The 22,098-nt window shown below is 36.4% G+C and overlaps 1 pseudogene across 1 annotated transcript in view; it reads left to right on the top strand.

Annotated features, from left to right (window-relative positions):
• The window catches only part of LOC306860519, a 37,816-nt pseudogene that overhangs the window by 14,118 nt on the left and 1,600 nt on the right, over positions 1-22,098 (top strand). Inside the window, exons 3-33 of the transcript in view lie at positions 530-655; positions 3,338-3,460; positions 3,899-4,021; positions 5,306-5,443; positions 5,788-5,910; positions 6,065-6,187; positions 7,132-7,302; positions 7,382-7,513; positions 7,980-8,108; positions 8,300-8,428; positions 9,153-9,287; positions 9,370-9,504; positions 11,690-11,815; positions 12,998-13,129; positions 13,327-13,455; positions 14,714-14,845; positions 14,922-15,050; positions 15,130-15,258; positions 15,573-15,701; positions 18,113-18,241; positions 18,381-18,509; positions 18,637-18,765; positions 18,843-18,971; positions 19,051-19,182; positions 20,385-20,513; positions 20,608-20,736; positions 20,827-20,955; positions 21,279-21,407; positions 21,502-21,630; positions 21,747-21,875; positions 21,955-22,083. The product of the transcript in view is annotated as an uncharacterized misc_RNA (transcript). The remainder of the gene's footprint in view (positions 1-529; positions 656-3,337; positions 3,461-3,898; positions 4,022-5,305; positions 5,444-5,787; positions 5,911-6,064; positions 6,188-7,131; positions 7,303-7,381; positions 7,514-7,979; positions 8,109-8,299; positions 8,429-9,152; positions 9,288-9,369; positions 9,505-11,689; positions 11,816-12,997; positions 13,130-13,326; positions 13,456-14,713; positions 14,846-14,921; positions 15,051-15,129; positions 15,259-15,572; positions 15,702-18,112; positions 18,242-18,380; positions 18,510-18,636; positions 18,766-18,842; positions 18,972-19,050; positions 19,183-20,384; positions 20,514-20,607; positions 20,737-20,826; positions 20,956-21,278; positions 21,408-21,501; positions 21,631-21,746; positions 21,876-21,954; positions 22,084-22,098) is intronic.

Raw genomic sequence — 22,098 nt, 5'->3', positions numbered from 1 at the left:
GCTTATAAAGGTTGCATTCATTTGATCGAGCATACAGAAAAAAACGATAATACTGTGAAATATTATTGCAATTAAAAAAAAAAGAAAAGGTTTTCTGTTTTAATATACTTTAAAATATAATTTATTCCTGTGATGTCAAAGCTGAATATTCATCAGCCTTGACTCCAGACTTCAGTGTCACATGATCCTTCAGAAAACATTTTAATATACTGATTTATTATCAGTGTTAGAAGCAGTTTTTACTGCTTAATATTCTTTGGAGCCTGTAATACTTGTTTTTTTAAGGATTCTTGTATAAAAGGTCAAAAACAACAGCATTTATTCAAAATAGAGATTTTTTGGGTCAGTACGGTTTTTTCTTTTTCTTTCCTTTTTGAAAGAAATTAATACTTTTATTTTTGCAAGGATGTGTTAAATTGATAAAAAGTGATAGTAAAGACTTATATTGTGTATAAACACTCACATGTATTTTTTTCAACAGTGAATGGCTATTAACAGTCATTTCTTTTATTCCTTATTCCTCCCTCAGCTGTCCAATCCTGTGCAGTGAATAATGGAGGCTGTGAGCATGAATGTGTCCAACTTTCTCCAGTTCACTTCCAGTGCCACTGCAGACGTGGGTACCAGCTCACAGCTGATGGAAAGCGCTGCAGACGTGAGTCTTTCTCTTCATTTATCTAAATTAGATATCTAACAGTGGCTTTTCTTAATTGTGCTCAGTTTTGTTGAGTTTGCAAGAAATGTAATGAAGTCTACCAAAATTAACATCTAATGATGCTTTGTTTGCTGTTTCAAAATAGCAAGCCTCAACTTGCTGTAACAGTTAATATTGTTCTTTTACTTATTGGCTTCATGTTTTGTACAGTAATATTGATAGTTTAGTGCAGTACTTTACAGTACAGTAATCAGAAGTCATATTTCATTCGGTATGTTTTAGATCCTAGTGCTAACCAGTCTGGACCAGTATAGAAGTTCATGATGGTAAAAGCCAGTCGTTTCAGCAGGGTGTAGAAGCAGTTATTTTTGTTGCTTATTTAAACTCTTTACCTTCTGAAAGTTTTGTTATGTTCATGATGTCGTCCATAAAATGTCCCAGCAGTGCATATCACATGCTGTTAGTCAAAGAGCATGCTGACGAGAGGATGAAAGTAGGAAAAGCTTTGGTCTAAGGCTATGCCATAAAGTCAGTATGTAGCTCTTGGAAGTATGCATGGAAGGGTTATTAAAGGTGGAAGCTAAAGAAAGTGATCAACATCTCTAAAACCCACTGTTTTCTCAGAGATACCCTTGACTTGGATACTTTGACTTGGTATCTTAAATCACAAATGACAAACTTTAGACTGAACTTGTATACTTTCAAAAAGTGGTACAGCTCAAAAGCAGTTACTAACCTTATTAACAGGGTCATGGATTCCAGTAATTATGAGCTTGAAAACAGACCTCAGTACAGTGTGAGTCACTTGAACAGCAATATCTGAAACCGGTGTGCATTATGGCCTTTTTTAAATAGCCGTTTTCACAGAGAAACACTTATATTATTCAGACTACAGCATCATCATCTTGGCGAACACTGTGTCAATTCCAGTGTGTCTGCCAAAATTCACATTCACTGTACACAGCCCCCACAGATCCAATGTCCTGACACTCACCAGAGCCCATTGCTCCCCTATGAAGTGTTACCACTGAGAGTTAGGTGAAGACTAGGGGAAAGAACAAGGGACAGAGAGAATGTGTGTCTTGTGTAACTAGTATCTCTTTGACACTGACAAAAAACATGCTAGAATCTGTGTGTGTTCGTGAGAGAGCAGTGCAATTCAGCAAATGGATAACATTGCCATTGAACTGTTTTCATACTGGTGTGATCAAAATACAGTCTTGGGACAAAAGTCTCTGTGCTAGTTTAATATTTAGACAATTCTTAAAAACACCACTAAGGCTGTGCAGTGCTACAGCGATGGTAATACCACAGTACATTGATTTGTAGCATGGTTAGGGATGATAAATGATTGTACATTTTAACTGCAAATTGTTATTTTTCTGGTTATTTACCTATAGTGAATCAGAAGTCTTGCACATTTCCAGGAAATAGATTCCTTCATTCTTAACAAATAAGGTATATGAGTACTGATATTCAGACAAACATGATTGTGATACTGCTTTTATACAACAGTTAAATAAACAAGATGTTAATATTGAGTAACTTCGATTCAATATCGTTAGTTAATTTTTAAATGCATTTTGCCAGTTCTCTTTTTTTGACCCACCTGTAAAAAGAGTTCACCATGAAGTCAAAACAAAATTTAAAAGTGATACGCATCTCTGAGCAAGACACAGTAATGGCGTTGCTAAGTGAATTTGTGATTTTGAATAAATCACTTAAGTGAATGATTCAATGACTCTTAAGACAGTAGCTGTGTCCAAAATCACATAAGTCTGAGTATACTATATCTGATGAAGAGCTAGCTTTTCAAACTGTAAAAAAGTATGTACTATATAGTTTAAAATTAATTCCTGATGTACTACATTTATCTTGTTGTTATTGTCACATGACCTACAGCATCAGTTGCTTACTTCATGAGATAGTAGTGTTAATCAGATGCACATTTTGGAATCATGTTATATATTTGGACAGTGGGAGCCATTTGTTCAATTCCTTAATAAATCAGCGTCGAATTAATTGGTTGCGCTAATGAATCAGGGATTCACTCATAAAAACAGTCACTTGTTTCCACCTACTGGCGTAATTTGTAATATGCAGAAAGAATCGCTGTAAAATCCCCACCACTGGAATGCACAAACACAGTGAAACAGTGAAAAAAGTATATCAACAATGAATGTCATATTTATAGTATTTATATGGTACTCCAAGGAAGTACTTCTAAAAGACATGCAATTGCCAAGGTACTATTAGTATTTAGTTAATGTGTAGTTTTCTTTGGTTTTGAACAGATCATGTGACCCAGATTTGCTCACCTAAATCTATAAAAACATGTTGAAAAGTAAGTTTATGGCTGGTCTAAACCTGATATTATTTGTTGCTCTCCAAATGCAGTATATGATGCCATACGTTTTTTATTTTCTGAGTTATTCTGGATAAAATCTGTCCTCCAAAGGGTCTCAAAACTGCATTGTATATGTATGATGTTTTTTATGTCATAATGTGACTGAGGCAAAAAAGCTGGCCAGGGAAGTATGGGAATTCAGATAGAAAAAGACTGCAGAAATTATGTGTGTGTATTACATGGATTGTGTTGACAAGATAATGAGAGTTTGTGTGCGTGAGGGAGACAGCTAGTGAAATGACATATAAGATTTGATTAAACGGCATGTGTTTCAGTGAGGAACCCATGTGCGGAGAGGAACGGCGGCTGTGTGCACTTATGTCGCAGTGATGGCGGTCATGCTGTGTGCAGCTGTCACCAAGGCTTCGCGCTGGCCCCGGACCAGAAGAGCTGTGAAGGTAAAAGCTTCTGACAGCAGCAGTGAAGGGCTTTTCCACCGCGCTAGGGTTCAGTTACACTGTCATGGAAAGTATTAAATGGTCTCTCATCTGCTGGATCCTCTTTTTCCAAAGTTTTTAAAGAAGTTTCTTTCCCATGGTGTGAGAACAGTGGAAGCACTGTGTTTGATTAGATGGCTGAAGGATGTAGAACATGGTTCATCATCTCAGTGAGACAGTGAGCAGAGATTTCCACTCTGAAGTCCATGATGGAACCTGTTAGCGCTTGAAAGATTGCACTCATTGATTTTCATTTAAGTGATTGTAAGAGACAGAAATTTCGTTTGTCTGACTAAAAGTGACTCAACAAATCCAGAGTGGGATTCTCGTCTAATTAGATGTCTGTATAAATAGAAAAAGGCAACATGTGATCAGTAACTTGTAATTGGTGCGTTTCAGATGTCGATGAGTGTGAAACAGGATTGGCGGCATGTGCTCACAGTTGCCGGAACACTCCGGGCTTGTTCTCATGCATCTGCAATCCAGGATACGAGCTGGGCTCTGATGGCAGGAAATGCTACCGTGAGTTACCTTAAACTTAATTACGGTGAGAGAAGCACAGAAACATACCACAGTGGTCCCAAAAAGTAGAGATTGGTGGGTCAAGTGTGAAATATTGATACTTTCAATCATGATATTAAGTATTAAGAGAATTTATTAGTTTAGTGGATGAGCAAGTGATAACTGATTTAATTACCATTAAAAAGTTTGGGTTAGCAGGTTTAGTGTTTAATGTTTTTGAAAGAACTCTTTACCAATGCTGAATTTAGTTGATCATAAATACAATAAAAACAAAATATTTTGAAATAATAATGTAGTTCAAAATGACTGTTTTCTATTTGAGTATATTTTAAAACGATTTATTCCTGTGATGGCAAAGCTGAATTTTCAGCAGTCATTAATCCAGTCTTCAGTGTCTTTTAAAAATCATTCTAATATGCGAACATGGTGTTTAAGAAACATTATTATCATCAATGTAAATATCAGTATTTTTGTGCAAACAGTGATTTTTTTTAAGGATTCTTAAAGAGGAATTCAAAAGAACAGCATTCATTTGAAATGTGAAAATTGTAATAATATCGATGTCGTTAATGTTACTTTGATCAATTTAATGCATCCTGGCTGAATAAAAGCATTGGTTTCAATGAGTGATAAAAATTAACTGTAAAATAATGTAAAACTAACCATAAATATTGTTAGGATAGAAACTATTTCTTATCTGAACAAGTACAAAACTTCTGAATGATGAGCTTTAAAGTTAAAATTCATCATATTCCATAATTAATAACAAACATGGTCCGCTGACATCTGATTGATTGGTCAAAGGATAATGAACAGTCAATTGGCCATTATCATAAAATAAACCTAGAGTGAGTGAACAGGACTGGTGTTGCATACTGTAAATCAGAAGGAGGTTTATTTTGTAGTGATGACTGACTGACTGTACATTATCTGCTTATTTTATGGCTACTTAATATATAAATAAATGGACGTGATTTTAGTTTAGTTTCATTTAGTTTACTTAAGTTTATCGTTGAGGAGAAAACCTTGAACCTATAACAGTATTTTTAGTATTGGAATCAATATCAGCGATAATGTCCTTGCACTTGATATTGGATTATTAACTACAAGGAACATGGTCCTTTAACATGTGACAACCAGAAAGTGTCCAACAAAACCTAACAAATTTTGAAGTAAATGACACATAGTTAGCGTATATATTGTCTAATACAATGACATTCATGCTCCTGTACTTTCATAATCATTTTTGAACACTTGTTCCTTTTTATTATTGACTCTCTGTAGGTATTGAAATAGAGATTGTTAATAGTTGTGACTCGGATAACGGTGGCTGTTCACACCACTGTCAGCACGGCACACTTGGACCTGTCTGCAGTTGTAACCAGGGTTATCAGCTCGCAGAGGACCTCAAAACCTGTTTGGGTGAGTGTGCAGGTGTACAGACAGATGCATAAATTAGTTTTACAGAATAACTCCAATGAAATCCATCTCTTGGATTCAGCGTGCATCCAGCTGCACTGATAAACCTTTAATATCATCATTCCTCAAACGATATTAATGACTATTTCCTGCAAAAGCAAATGTAAGCCAGCTGGATCTCAGCAGTTAGGTCTTGTGTTTTTCTGGCTGTGCCCTGAAGGTTCTCTCCAAATATTGACCCCTCTTCATAACTGGAAACGTGCTTATATAAATACTCGGTCTACAGAGTCCTAATACACGCCAATGACTCGTGGCCTTGCTTCCTGTACTGCTTTTTTTTGCTTTAGATCTGGAAGAATGTGAGGAGGGAACTTCATGCTGTGAGCAGGACTGCACAAACTACCCCGGAGGTTATGAGTGCTACTGCAGGGCAGGATACAGACTCAACGCTGATGGATGTGGATGTGACGGTATTTCACAACCTGTTTACTGCTGATCAACTATTAAAGAAGAGCAAGGAGACATATCAGTTACTGGCAATGTGCTATAATAATAAACAGCACTAGTTACATCACAGTGCAGTCACATTGTATAAAGATTGTTGTGTTTTCCACTGGTGTCTAGATGTGGATGAGTGTCTGTCTGATAACGGGGGCTGTGAGCACACATGTCAGAACACAGCTGGCTCCTATCACTGTTTCTGTGAGTTTGGAAACAGGCTTGCTGAAGACAGACACTCCTGTATTCGTAAGTACATCATGGGGGGCACAGTGGATATCAGTTACTGTATGTGATGTGCATTAGGATGACTTTATACACAGCTTTCTAGAATACTTGATCCTGATTGGTCAATCACAACATTCTATGGTCATAGTTGTAATGATTAATGTACATTCATCTGGTCATTATAGCAAAATAAACACAATGCGTTGCATTACTTAGATTGTAAAGGGTTATGTTTGTGAAAACAATCAGCTGTCTATATATTATTTGTTATTTCATGGGTGCTTAACAAATAAGTATTTTATTTAATTTTAGTTTAGTTTAGTAGAAAGAGACTAATAGTAATAAATAAATAGTTGAGGGTCCATCATACAAAAATTGACCTCAGAATGCCAAATTCCAATCAAATTGAAAGACCAATCAGAGTCAAATCGTCCAGTCAGCTATGCACCAGTAATAATTTTGTAAAATAAATGCTAAACTATGTAATTAATTTTCTACATAATTGTGCTTTTATTTCCTACAGTACATAGCCTTTTTTCACACAATTAAATATGTATTTTTTTATTCTTTAATTATGTATTTTGTTATCTGTTTTAATATGTATTTAATTATTCATATTATTGTAAGATGATAATGTGGAATAAGTATTGTCTGGTGGTCTGATTATAGTAGTTTTATCTTTGTTTTGGTCATTATCTATGTATATAGTTAATATTGTTGAATGGGCCCTGGGAAGACTAGAAACCACTTTGTGAAAGCTAAAGGGCATCTGACTAAAGAATGTGCATCTAGTATTTGATAAATATCTGTCCAATAAGCAGGATATTGTCCAGCCAGCAACATCTAATTATCCTGTCAAGGATTATTTGGCAATAATAACAGACATTATTACTTGCATAGTTGGTGTAACATCAAGACAACATTGATCGTGTCAATATATCTACTTCTGTCTCTGTTCTGTGTAGCCCTGGAGAGAACGGTTGAGGAATTGTCCAGTCCAGTGGTGGTTGAGAGACCTCTCCTTCATCTCACTCTCCTCCAGGACTACCCACAACCCCTGGAGCGCTATCACGACTATGAGGATGACTACGGCTTTGGAGAGCTGCGTGCTGAGAGCACCCTCTCTGAGAAATTTGGTCTGTTGTTACGTCAAGTGTCTTTATTTATTATTAGTGGCTGTTGTTTCTTGTTACCCTTACCTTTGTGTTGTCACAGTGTGTTTGAATGGGACGTTTGGCCATAACTGCAGCCTGACGTGTGACGACTGCTCTAACGGAGGACTGTGTAACATTGACAGAGATGGCTGTGACTGCCCAGATGGTTGGACAGCAATCATTTGTAACCAAAGTGTGTATTTTATGTTTTGTATAACTTGTTTGAGATTTTTAATGTTTTGAGATGATTCTTAAGCTCACAAAGGCTGCATTTACTTATTAAAAATTACAGTCAAAATTATAATATTATGAAATATTATTACAATTTAAAATAACGGTTTTCTATTTTAATATATTTTAAAATTTAATTTAATTCTATGATGACAAACCTGAATTTTCAGCATCATTACTCCAGTCTTCAGTGTCACATGTTCCTTCAGAAATTATTCTAATGTGCTGATTTGCTGCTCAAGAAACATTCATTATTATTATCAATGTTGAAAACACTTTTGTGGAAACTGTGATACTTTTTTTTTTCAGGATTCTTATAAGTATTCATTTCTTTCAAAAAATATTTTTGAACAGTAGTGAAGGCCTATACTAACTACTGTTCAAATAATTACTCTGTATAAAATAACACTTTCTTTTGTTCATTTTAGCCTGTCCAGAGGGAACATTTGGTAGAAACTGTTCATTTACTTGTAAGTGCAAAAACGGTGGCACCTGTGACCCGATTAGTGGGAAGTGCCGCTGCCCACCTGGAGTCAGTGGAGACCTGTGCCAGGACGGTGAGGGACTGCGACATTACAGCATACAATGAAACCGTATTTGTGCCAAATCTGCTGTTCCAATCACTGTTGGCATGTTTAGATGAAATATGCCTTGTGTTTTAAGTCTCAAATTACATTCATATGATTTTATATCATGTTAATCTTTCATTTAAAGCTAGAGTGTGTAATTTTTATTCTGTGTTCTTTAGGCTGTCCAAAGGGACTATATGGAAAGCACTGCAACAAGAAATGTAACTGTGCTAATAATGGCCGCTGCCATCGCACATATGGAGCCTGTCTGTGTGATCCAGGACTCTATGGCAGGTTTTGTCACCTACGTAAGTCCAGCAGTATATCAGACTGACAGTGACTTAAAACTCCAGGAGATACTCTCCGTGTGATTTTCCCTAGTAGGAGATGTTCCTGGATCAACATCCTTTTCTGGACTTTCACAAAATTCCTATGAAGCAATCAAAGCTCTAATCCTATTCCAAACCATGATCATAAAATCAAAGGGAAAATATACAGCTGGGTTTCTTATTTGATTACCATCATATGGCACAAATGTTTCTTCATTTAAATCCACTAAAATGTTTTTAAAAACACTTTACAATAAGGTCCCATTAGTTAATGTTATTAATTAAGATTAAGTAACGGTGAGCAATACATTTGTTAGATTATTTATTAATTTTTGTTAGATATGTTAATAAACATACAGCTGTTCATTGTTAGTTCATGTTAGCTTAGATTCCATTAAATAATGTTAACAAATTCAGCTACGATTAATAAATGTTATTGTTAGTTTATGTGAACTAATGTTAACAGTTGGAACCTTATTGTAAAGTGTTACCCCTAAAACTTAATTTCAGGGTTAAATGAAATGAAATTGAATTAAATTTAATACCAGATTCATTGATACATTGATTCAGTGGATTGTTGTTCCAGAACTAACAAAGATGTTGATCCAGGAACATGTCATATTTGGGTTAATCATGTTATCTTTTTAACATCTGATGCTTCTCCTGCTTGTAAACAGAATGTCATACACAATGTCTTTTCCAGCTTGCCCCAAGTGGTCGTATGGATCTGGCTGCTCATCGGAGTGTCAGTGTGTGCAGAAGAACACACTTGAGTGCCATCGACGTCATGGAACGTGTGTATGCAAGCCTGGCTATCAGGGCAAGACCTGCAACCTGGGTCAGTTCAGGGAGCACCATTCACTTGATTGACAGCTTGTGTGTGGCAAGTATGTTTTATCTGTTGTTCTTTGTTTTTTTAGAGTGTGATAGTGGATACTACGGTCCAGGATGTAAATCAAAATGCCAGTGTCCAGAGGGAGTGTCTTGCCATCACATGACTGGGCAATGTCAGCGTCAGTGCCCAGCCGGTCTGCACGGGGATCATTGCGACCGAAGTGAGTAGTAATGCATTAGCTGAAATGCAGTGACATTTGCAATACACGGTCCAATACACGGTTCCGTAAAAGTGAATTTATGACCATCTCTGAGAGTCATTGTGTAAGTTTCGCTGACTAGCATTTGACAGTACGAATAGCCAGGCCAAACACAGCTGCCAAACACTGGAATACATGATGGAAATACCTTTATCTCCTGGCTTGCTGATAAAGCGTGCTCCCTTAACACAGATATGATCCTGTATTTCACTCAACTGAAGATCTAGAATAAAAATTGCAGCCCAACATGTTACAAAACAGATTTTAAAGGGGAAATGTCTTGAATAACAGGAATTTTGGGGTATTTGGTGAACTTTGTGGAGGTTGCAGGTCTGACATGGTCAGCAGGGGAAAACAGTGCTTAATCCACATAATTAAATGCTAGTTTAAGCATGTATTGCTAGAACATCGATTTCGTATTTTTGTAGTCCAACACGGAAATTACCATCACCCTAGTTCCCTCGACAGAAACCCTACTAGATTTTTCCATTGGCTTTTGGATTAATGCAGAAAATAAGCTCTATGGTCAACAAAGATTTATGATTCTTACACGTTTTGTTCAATCTTCATATAATTTTCACGAACACCATCACTAAGCTTCAGAAAACTCTTTCAGCCTGTATTTAAAATATATTTTCCCTAAAAGTTTGAGTCTGAATAGTTTGCAAGAGTGTGATTATAAATACAATGAGGTTGTAAAAGCAGACTAGCGAGTAGATGAATTTTCCTGTTCGGCTTGATAATGTTGTCAACAATCTATGTAGTCCTATTTAGACACTTGTTAGAAACCGCTTTTTAGTAAAAGCTTTTTTTATAAAATAACAAGGTGTTATTACTATGTTTTGTGTTGTAGAATAAAATGTGACAATGTCTTGAGTTTGTGTTAAACACAGACCTTATTTCAAGAATTTAACCAAAAAATCCTTCAAAGAAAAATAAATCCATTCAATTCAGGACAATGGAACTGGTAGTGCTAAAAGTGCTAACTCATTTCTGGATTTAGGCCTGCAACAACAACCCCCTATTTGTTGTTGATGTCAAAGGCTGTGCATGCAGTAAAAATGTGTTAATTTGGTATTTTAGTGAGAATTCATCTGTCACTTGGTGGTAGATGCCAATATGGTTACATACACACCCTCCCTCATCCTTAAACTATGAACATGAACTGAACTACAAGAATGTGTCAGTTTACTGTACATATACACAGTAGTAAAACCAGCCTGTTTTATAGAAATGGTCAGAGAGGTCGTAAAATGGCAGTGGAAAACTAAACTAAGACTCTTTTTAATGAAAGAAATCTTATACAGTTTAAATGTGCTTTAGCTGAGAAATAAATAACATGCTACAAAAGTGTATGATAAGGAACTTTCAAGGTAAGAAAGAGTTCAAAACCAAAGGTGGCCATACTGGAACCCGCACACTTTTATTTATTAATGATATCCGGCCCAGATGACAGTCAGTTACTTGAATTGATATGTATATATGTTTTTTTATGAGTATAAAATTGTCCTGCTGCCATGATGTTCAGAGCCCCAGCAGCTTTCATGCCTGAGTCCAGTCCACTTGGCAGGGGGTATGGAAATATCCAGAATATTTCGACAGAAACACTGAGCTGGCAGTCAAACCTCACAACCTGGAAGTCATTAAACGATCAGAGTGCTACGTCTGCCAGAACAACAGGCTGTGAAGGGAGTCGATTTTTCTTGCCTCGGCATTTCAGTCGTAGCCTCTTTGGTTGCTTGACCTGTCCATTCATTTCTCTTGATGCTTAGTTGACTCAGTTGACAAACCATGTAAAATACACATTTATACTGTGTGGCATTTGTTTCTAATTACATTTTTTTAAATCTTTCAAATATATTTTTTAATATATATCTTTACTATTGTCACTGTGAAATAACATAGTATAGTATTTACCTTATTGTTTGTTTCTTTTTCTACCCATTGTTAGAGTAGATGTATAAACTTATGGATAATGTTTAATAATAATATTTATATTCTTAAACAATTTAATATTATACATTTCTTTTCCAGCTAATTTTACGTGAACCTCCAAATGCCGCTCCTGCTCAAGTACAAACAAACAGTATTAGGTTTATTTTGCACTGTTCACTCTGTGAAAAACTATTTGAACTGTCTTTTACAGAGTGCGCTGTGGGACGGTTTGGAGTTGGATGTTCACAATCTTGTGATTGTAATGGAGCTCCATGCGACTCAGTGGCTGGGAAGTGCCACTGTCCCGCTGGGCAGACAGGAGAACACTGTGAGAAAGGTTAGGAAAACAGCACATTAAGAACTACTGAAAACAAAACAAAAACAAGAAACCAGAGACAAATAGTTGCGAGTTTGCAAGTGAACCATCATATTCCCTTTCCAAATCACATATTCTAAGTTGGTCTGGAATCGCATTTACATGGTGTTTCATCTGAACCAAATTAAACACGCTGACCTCTGCTTTCTCTCCTTGCTCTGCACATGTTTAAAAGAGAGGAAAATTGTTTTGCCATTAATGACTTTTCATTCTGTTCTGTTTTGGAGTGGACAGGGTAGTTTAGAGAGGAGAAATTGCTGTGATTTTGGAGGTCTATTATTAGCCGCATTTTGCTGAGCCAAAGATCACAGACATGTGTGTGTTTAAATGTGAAGTTCTCTGTGATGCTGTCAGGACTCCCATGTTGACAAGTATGAATAAGAAAAAGTTATATACAGTCTTCAAGCACCGGTTTAAAATTACAGTCTTAAACTTTTCCCCCTTATCTTGATTATTTGGTTATATCAGTTCATGTATTCCCTGGTAATCGAAGCCATGACCTTGGCACTGATAGCATCATGCTGTGTTATTTACACTTTGAATAAAACTTACTTAAAGGGATAGTTCACTCAAAAATTAAATCTTTCCAAATCCGTAAAAACCAAATTTCATCAAAAATATTTTACTTTGTGTTCCGAAGATGAACGAAGGTCTTACAGGTTTGGAACAAGATGAGGGTGAGAAATTAATGACAGAATTTTCATTTTAGGCTGAACTATCCTTTTAAAGTATGGAAGAAAAAAAGAATGTAAAAAAAATCTTTGCTAAATCATAATTATGAGATAGTAAGTCAAACTTATGATATACTTAATTATAATTATGAGATAAAATGGTGAAATTATAACATGCAGTCATAATTGTGAATGAAACCACTAAATTATGACATCACCTATGAGATAAAAAATTAAATTGACAAAGTAAAAATTATGACAAAAATCACAATTATGAGAGAAAACGTGACCCTAAAAAGTTAAAATAATGATGGATGTTTTGGCCTAAAAAGTCAATTATGACAAAATGTCAAAGACTCTTTATCTCAGAATTTTGACTTATTATCTCATATTTATAACTTTTTTAGGTAATTAAATTTTTGGACTATCCCTTTATGAATGAATTTATTCTATAACTTTTTTTAATGTTCAGAGTGTGAAGAGGGCCGCTGGGGGCTGGAATGTGCAGAGCTATGCCCTTCCTGTGATAATGGAGGATTGTGTGATCAGCTAAACGGCTCCTGTATTTGTCCACCGGGATACATGGGAAATCTCTGTCAGAATGGTAAGATTTAATATTTAATTTTCATAATCTTAATGGATCATCAGAACTCTGTTCAGTACCAGACGTCTGCCATGGTTTTGTGTAACACATTGTAAGAGTCTTGCATATTTCTGGTTTTCAATGTCTGCTTTCCTCAGCTTTTACCTTGTCTGTTGATTACACCGACATGGTGGTGAATCTTGTTTTATTTCAATCAGTCTGCCCATTTGGGCACTTTGGGCTCAGCTGCCAGTTGCGCTGCACCTGTGAAAACAGCGGGCATTGCCACCATGTGACAGGTTTCTGTATTTGTAAAGACGGCTGGACAGGACCCAACTGTGCGAAAGGTAAGGGCACACTTAAAAGTCACACTTCAGCAGATTTAGTTGTTTGTCTAGCACCTAGAAGTGAAAGAAAGCGCACTAGATATGAGGCAGCCATGACGGAAGTCGTGGCCTAATGGTTAGAGAGAGAGAACTACCCAGTCTTGCCTCGTCATGCCCCATAAATGAACAAAATCCAGACCTTCTTGCATTGCCACTACACACACTTTTGTACATCACACGGCCCGTTGCTGGTAAGCTTGCATCTGTTATGTATATTTATAACACTTGAGTTCACCCAAAATGAAACTCCACATAATGCCTTTGCCCTGTTCTCTAAATTGGCGTCACATCACATCCAGTCAAACAGTCACATACTTATTTCAATGTAGACAAAGCTCAAGTAGAATCACTACCCCATCAATGCAACATTTCTTATTTCAGTGGCAAATTGTTTTTGACGTGTTTTGTTATTATTATTATTATTATTATTTAAATAATAATAATAAATATTTTTATTTTCTATTCATTTTTAATCTATTCATTGAGGTTGTAATTAAAACAAATCTTTTAAATAATTAATAATTAATTATTTTCAGCATTTAATAATTGTAATCAGCATTTTTGTAAATACACTTGAGAAGCAAAATTGCTAAATATAATTCAATATTTATTTCAAATATCACACACACACACACACACATAATAACCATTGACATGTTTTTTTTATTTATATTATAAATATATCAATATATTTATTACTCCACTGACACTGATTTTTGTCTTGTTTTGAATTTTTTGTAAACTTTTTTTTTTATATATCTTTTGAATCTAAAACTGTTACTAATTTAATGTTGTCATTTGAAGTATTCGTCAATGCTAGTTTTTTTTAAATATTTAATTTTTTTAAATTTAATGTTGTCATTTGAAGTATTCGTCAATGCTAGTTTTTTTTAAATATTTAATTTTTTTAAATTAATGACTTGTAAAAAGAAGTGAAAAGTTAGCTTATGACTTTGCCTTATTTATTTCTGAGTTCCTATCTCACCATACACTCCAGCCAAACCATTGCAATCATCTGCATCAGGTTTCTGCACATAAATGATCCTTGCCCTCACTACATGCAGTTTGTTGCAAAAACATCTGCCAGGAAAACATAAACTCAAACGGAAATAACTCAGGACTGCTTTAATAAATCTGGTCCTTTTACTTCACTCATAACGTCAGTGGTAGAGTGGGAATTAATTATTTGATGAAATGGGGCATGTATACTCTGTGGCAGCTTGTGAGGCGGGACGCTGGGGGCCGAACTGCGCCAACCAGTGTGACTGCAGGAGCAGCGTGGGCAGCTGCGACCCTGTGACTGGGCAGTGCCACTGTGAAGCAGGCTACACGGGACCACGCTGTGATCAAAGTATGAGCAACCAGGGAATGGCATTTCCAGGGAACACAAATCTAGCATTTTCTGATGTTTTCATTGCATTTTCTAGAGTGTCCAGAGGGTTTCTTCGGCCAGGGCTGCCGCCACAGATGCCAGTGTGAGAATGAAGCAGAGTGCGAGCATGTGAGCGGTGCCTGTACTTGTTTACCAGGCTGGACTGGAACGTACTGTGAAAAACGTAGGAGAGGAAAAAGGGTATAATGTCATTAAAACTAGTCCAGTTAACGTATTTAAGCGTATATATTTATCTTCAACAGCCTGTCCTGAGGGTTTTCATGGTTTCGAGTGCCAGCAGAAGTGCCAGTGCTTGAATGGTGGTTGTTGTCACCCTTTGACTGGAGACTGCCAGTGTCCATCTGGTTGGGTTGGGCATCTTTGCAACACCAGTGAGTCATTTTACTGCGGTCAACATCCCATAACAATAAATGGTAACAAGAAGCATGTTCAAAGCATTCCCTCTGCTTTCGTGTAAGGTAAAAGTAAAGCAATAAAACAGATGCTTTGAGTTTGTGTGTCCATGTATCGGCACACTTTACATGTGAAGTAACGAATGGTGGCGCAGCCTCACCCTGATGTGTGTCTGCACGCTACAGCTCTGCCTTTGATGTGGAAACCTGGTGGCATTGTATTTCAGAATGTGTTGTAGTTCCTTGTGTATGGAGTTTTATATATGTCTGTATCTATATCTGTCTTGTCGTAGCATGTGAAGCTGGCACCTATGGCGCTGGCTGCAGTCAAATCTGCAACTGCCACAATAATGCCACCTGTGACCCTGTTGATGGAAAATGTGAGTGTGCAGCAGGATGGACAGGGAGCAGCTGTGAACAAGGTAGTGTTTTAACTGTCCTCACGCAATCCTGAGAGATGTTTATACTTTTTTAAATCAAAAACATGCAGAGATTTTTCTTATTACATTTATCCAGGGATATCTGATTAACTGATGTTACTTTAACAGAGATGTGTGTATATATATATATATATATATATATATATATATATATATATATATATGTGTGTGACCCTGGACCACAAAACCAGTCATAAGTAGCATGGGTATATTTGTAGCAATAGCCAACAATACATTGTATGAAATTATCAATTTTTCTTTTATGCCAAACATTATTAGGATGTAAAGTAAAGATCATGTTCCATGAAGATATTTTGTAAATTTCCTACCATTCAAAACTTAATTTTTGATTAGTAATATGCATTGGACTTCATTTGGTAAACTTTAAAGGCGATTTTCTCTATATTTTGGTTTTATTGCACCCTCAGATTCCAAATTTTTAAATAGTTGTATTTCGGCCTAATATTGTCCTATCCTATACATCAATGGAAAGCTTATTTATTCAGCTTTCAGATAATTGTATAAATCTCAATTTAAAAAATGATCATATATATACACATACACACAGGTTCATCTCAGAAAATTAGAATATCGTGAAAAATGTCTTTTTTTTTGTAACTTATTTCAAAAAGTTAAATTTTCATATATTCTAGATTCATAACATGTGAAGTAAAACATTTCAAAAGTTTTTTTTTGTTTGTTTTAATTTTGATGATTAGAGCTTACAGCTCTTGAAAGTCAAAAATCCAGTATCGCAAAATAATTGAATATCTCCTAAGATCAATCAAAAAAAGGATTTGCAAAACAGAAACGTTCAAGTTCTTTAAAGTATGTTCATTTATGCACTCAATACTTTGTCGGGGCTCCTTTAGCACAAATGACAGCATCAGTGAGGTGTGACATGGGAGCGATCAGCCTGTGGCTCTGCTGAGGCACTATTGAACCTTCAACTCGTCTGGATTGTTGGATCAAATGTTTCTCATCTTTCTCTTGAAAATATCCAATAGATTCCATATGGGGTTCAGGTCAGGCATGTTGGCGGGCCAATCAGTAATATCATGGTCAGCAAACAACTTTGAAGTGGTTTTGGCTCTGTGGGCAGGTGCTAAAGTCCTGCTGGAAAAATAAATCAGCATCTCCATAAAGCTCGTCAGCAAATGGAAGCATAAAGTACTCCAAAATATCATGGTAGACGGCTGCATTGACTCTGGACTTGATAAAACACAATGGACCAACACCAGCAGACGTCACAGCACCCCAAATCATCTCTGACTGTGGAAACTTCAAACTGGACTTCAAGCAGCTTGGATTCTGTGCCTCTACAGTCTTCCTCCAGACTTCAGACCTTGATTTCCAAATGAAATGCATAATTTACTTTTATCTGAAAAGAGGACTTTGGACCACTGAGCAACAGTCCAGTTCTTTTTCTCCACAGCCCAGGTAAGATGCTTCTGACGTTGTTTCTGTTTCAGAAGTGGCTTGGTAGCCCTTTTCCTGAAGATATCTGAGCGTGGTGACTCTTGATGCACTGACTCCAGCTTCAGTCCACTCCTTGTGAAGCTCTCCCAAATGTTTGAATCAGCTTTGCTTGACAGTATTCTCAAGCTTGCGGTCATCCCTGTTGCTTGTGCACCTTTTCCTACCCAATTTCTTCCTTCCAGTCAACTTTGCATTTAATATGCTTTGATACAGCACTCTGTAAACAGCCGCACCTTTCAGTAATGACCCTCTGTGACTTACCCTCTTTGTGGAGGGTGTCAATGATTGTCTTCTGGACCACTGCCAAGTCAGCAGTCTTCCTCATTATTGTGGCTTCAAAGAACAAGAGATACCCGGAATTTATACTGTATGGATGGTCATTTAATGAAACTCAAATGTAAATATTCTTATATTTTGAGATACTTGATTTGTGACTTTCATGAGCTGTAAGCTCTAATCATCAAAATTAAAACAAAAAAAAAATCTTTGGAAATGTTTTACTTTACATGTAATGAATCAAGAATATATGAAAATTTCACTTTTTGAAATACATTACAAAAACTTTTTCACGATAATCTATTTTTTTAGATGCACCTGTATATACTGTGTATATATAAACAGCTTGATAGAGCACAACAGAATTAATTCCAGGGGATTTAAATCTGAATTGTTTAAAACTTAATGTAAACTTATTAGCCTTGTAAAATGGTGTAAGATATTACCGCCACTGGGAAAAAACACCATTATTATTATTATTATTATTATTATTATTAACACACACAGTTACTTTAGGCATTCCATTATGAAATGATTTAAATGAAATGCAATCAGTTGACACCTCAAGAATCATGTTCAACTGAAAGTTCACATGATAGAGAAGATATTTGTCTTTATTGTGTGCATTTTTTTCCCAGAGTGCCTATTTGGTTTCTATGGTGTGGGTTGCCACCAGCACTGCTTGTGCCAGAATGGAGGGTCATGTGACCGAATCAGCGGCCACTGCACATGTCTAAGTGGATGGACTGGAGTGGCATGTGAACTGGGTAAGACATAAACCAGACATTTTTGATACACAACAGCATTTCTAAAAATTCACCCAACAGTGAAAATATATAGCAACTTTCAGTTGCCAAATTGACAATTTAGTTTTTCAAACATCCTGTTTATGTGTTTTGTGTTCAGAATGTACTCTGGGACACTTTGGCATCGACTGTCAACGCAAGTGTGAGTGTGAGAATGGCGGTGTGTGTGATCGACAGAATGGCAGGTGCTCCTGTCCAGCAGGCTGGATGGGCTCAAGCTGTGAGACAGGTAAAAAAAACATCATAGTGCCTCAGAAGTCATCATAATGTCTGCTTTAAAAACTGACCATAAGGAAGAATATCTGTTTTGGGAAGACATAACATACATTTATTTCCATTCTGTGTGTTTTCATTAGCATGTACTCAAGGTTTATACGGTCCAGGCTGTAAACGGCAGTGCAGGTGCGATCATAACACCCCATGTCACCACATCACTGGCACCTGCATCTGTCCAGCAGGTTGGAGAGGGTTGCACTGCGAGAAAAGTAATTTACCCAGTGCCCATCTTGTTTGCCCCCTGCTGGTAGATCCAGAGTACTGTAACTCATCTGTGCTCTTTCAGTTTGTTTACCTGGTTCATATGGGAAGCGATGTGCTCAGCGATGCCACTGTCCTCGTGGCACGTCCTGTAACCATGTGACCGGGGAGTGTGGCTGCCCACCTGGATTTACTGGTAACGGCTGCGAGCAAAGTGAGTGATTATATCCTGATCTCATTACACTCTTGGTGAAATGTCTTTGACAGCTTATATGTGTTCCTCTGCTCTGCAGTGTGTCAGTCAGGTACGTTCGGACTGAACTGTAATCAGGTGTGCCAGTGCTCCGAGGTTAATCAGCTCTGTCATCCTGTCACTGGTGTCTGCTACTGTGCTCCAGGATATCAAGGCAGCAAGTGTGATACAGGTGTGGCCTTCATGACCTCACCTTCTTTCATCTTACATACATTTGAGATGAACAGAAAATATTTGACAATATTGGCTGTGTGGAAAAAAATATAGTAATTCATTGATAAACACACCAGACAGGTCAAATATGCTCTTATTTATTTATATACCAGCACTGTTGTCACAGGTGATGATTTTTATTAAAACTAATGCTAACACTTGACAATGAAGTTCCATTTGATGACAGTAGTTAACTACATTAGTTAACGAGCTATCAATGAAAAATACTTTTAAAGCATTTATTAATCTTGGTTAATTTCAACATTTATTAATACATAATTAAAATCATAAATTGTGTGTTAATATTATTTAATGAACTAACACTGTGAACATTTGTATTTTTATTAACTAATGTAATGTTTTATTAACATTGTTAGTTAATTAACCATTGTTAACTAATGGTACCTTACTGTAATGTTACCAAACTAACAGATTTAAACTTTTTTTCTTTTATTTTTAGGTCTTATTAAAAACCTTTTTATATGCATGCTTTTATTTTTTATTCGCAGTTTACCTTTCAAATGCCTTAAATATATAGATTTTGTTTTAGTTTTGTTCCATATCTTAAAATTAAAAATAAATTATATTTTTATATAATTACTGTATGAATATCTAAAAAAAAAAGACTCGGTATTTACTATGTGAAAAAGTATTATTATTAAAAGCTTTATATTTATATTTATATATTTGAAAAAAAAATGCACCATTTACTGCCATTACAAGTGACACTTTATAAACTTTTATCAAAAGTTTATAAAACCTATTTACCAAGTAGACAACATGGTTGGAATGTGCTTGAGATTAAATAAGAGATGTGAAGAAATGTAAGAATTAACAAAACCAAAAAAATCTAGATATTTGCATGGAGAATATTTTTATTGTGGGTAATTTCCAATCTGTAATGGTCAAATAATGCAAAAAGTGCAAAAATGTTAATTATATGTATTCAGAATATAAAAGCTGTGAAATTAGCCTTAGCAGGACAAAGCATACACTTGTTTTATTGGAAAAAAATAAAAAATAGTAATTTGCATTAGTGGTCAAAATGCCCATTGTTGAAGAATCCACATTAACATTCTGAGAGGTTTTAAAGGTGTACATCCTCATTACTACTGTATGTTGCATGAAGGATGTCGTACCCATGATGCCTTGTTGTTTTAGAGTGTGCGGTAGGCCGTTATGGTCCCAACTGCGAGCAGGAGTGCCAGTGTCTGAATAATGGAGTGTGCAAGACCAGCACTGGCACCTGCACCTGCCCACCGGGATACATTGGACCAAACTGCAATATCAGTCAGTCACATTTTTACAATTATTGTCTCGGTTTTTTTCTTTTTTTTTTTTTAAAGGTGAGTGTAGTTACTAACTGACTGGTTTCTCTCTAAAGCCTGTCCATCAGGGCGTTACGGGCAGGACTGTGCACGAGTTGCTTTGTGTGGTGAAGGGGCCCGGAGCGATCCGGTCACAGGCAGATGTGTGTGCAGAGCAGGCCAGCGAGGGGAAGACTGTGGCAAAGGTCTGACTGTACTATAAAAAGTGACGGTGAAGGGATTGAGTAATATTTTGCTGAGTTTGTATGAAATAAGCTGATGTAACTGTGTCTCAGGTTGTCCTAAGGGCTGGTTTGGGGAGGACTGTGCTCAGCGCTGTAACTGCAGTAATGGAGGACTCTGTGATGTGGTCACAGGAAACTGCACCTGCGGGCTGGGCTGGACAGGAGACAGCTGTGATAGAGGTCAGCTGAGTGTGCACAGTTCACACGGACATACAAATTCTGTGATTTAAATTTGAATTCTAAAATAAATGAAATATTTTTATAATATAATGTTTATATGTTTATTAAAATAAATGGTTAATGTGCTATAATATATGAAATTATAATAATAGAATATAATTTTATTCTGTTAATTATAATTTTGTCTAAATAAAATAAATTTTATTATATAATTATAAAATAAATAAATTAAAAATAAAAATTAATAAATTTAGTAATCTAACATTCTAATGTATAGTATGAAAAAATGTATAAATTCAGTTTAAATATGTTGTGTTGATCAGAGTGTCCCAGAGGCCGATATGGGGCCAACTGCAGGGAAATATGTCACTGTGAAAATAACGGCACCTGTGACAGAGTGACGGGCGAGTGTCACTGTCCTCCTGGGTACTATGGACATCTCTGTGAACATGGTAAGAAAACACAGCATCTATTTCATCTAATTTTGCATCCTGACTAATATTTCCAGTTATGTAATGATTCCATTTTTTTTTTTTTGTTCAAAAGCATGCCCTGTTGGTTTCCATGGACATCGCTGCCAGCTTTTATGTGACTGCCGTGTCAATGCACCTTGTGACCCTGGAACTGGCCGCTGTCTCTGTCCTCCAGGATATCAAGGACTCCGCTGTGATAGAGGTGCAGAGGAGCTCTTGTATGATGTGGATAAATTATAGATAATTAATACATTATATTAAATTATATATATATATATATATATATATATATACACACACTGTATATTTATGTTTCAGAGTGTGATCCAGGTAAATTTGGGCCTAATTGTGTCCACAAATGTGACTGTGATGGAGACACACCATGTGACCCTGTCAGTGGCAGGTGTCTGTGTGCACCTGGGAAAATGGGATCTCGCTGTGATATTGGTAAGCCTTCCACCGAATTGGAGTCATTTGATTTTTTATTTTTTATTTAGTCAAACATTTCTTTTTAAATTCCTATAAGACTGTAGAGTGAATCAGTTTGGGCCTGACTGCTCAGAGAGATGTGAATGCCTCAACGGAGGTCAGTGCAATCCACGCAATGGACGCTGCTCCTGTCTCAGTGGTTGGGTTGGACCGAGCTGTCGAGAGGGTAAATTCACTGTTA

Source organism: Barbus barbus (assembly GCF_936440315.1).
Source record: "Barbus barbus genome assembly, chromosome: 41".
NCBI classification, from domain to species: Eukaryota; Metazoa; Chordata; class Actinopteri; order Cypriniformes; family Cyprinidae; genus Barbus; species Barbus barbus.
The sequence above is the reverse complement of the archived record's forward strand: the minus strand, read 5'-3'. Positions and strand labels throughout refer to the sequence as shown.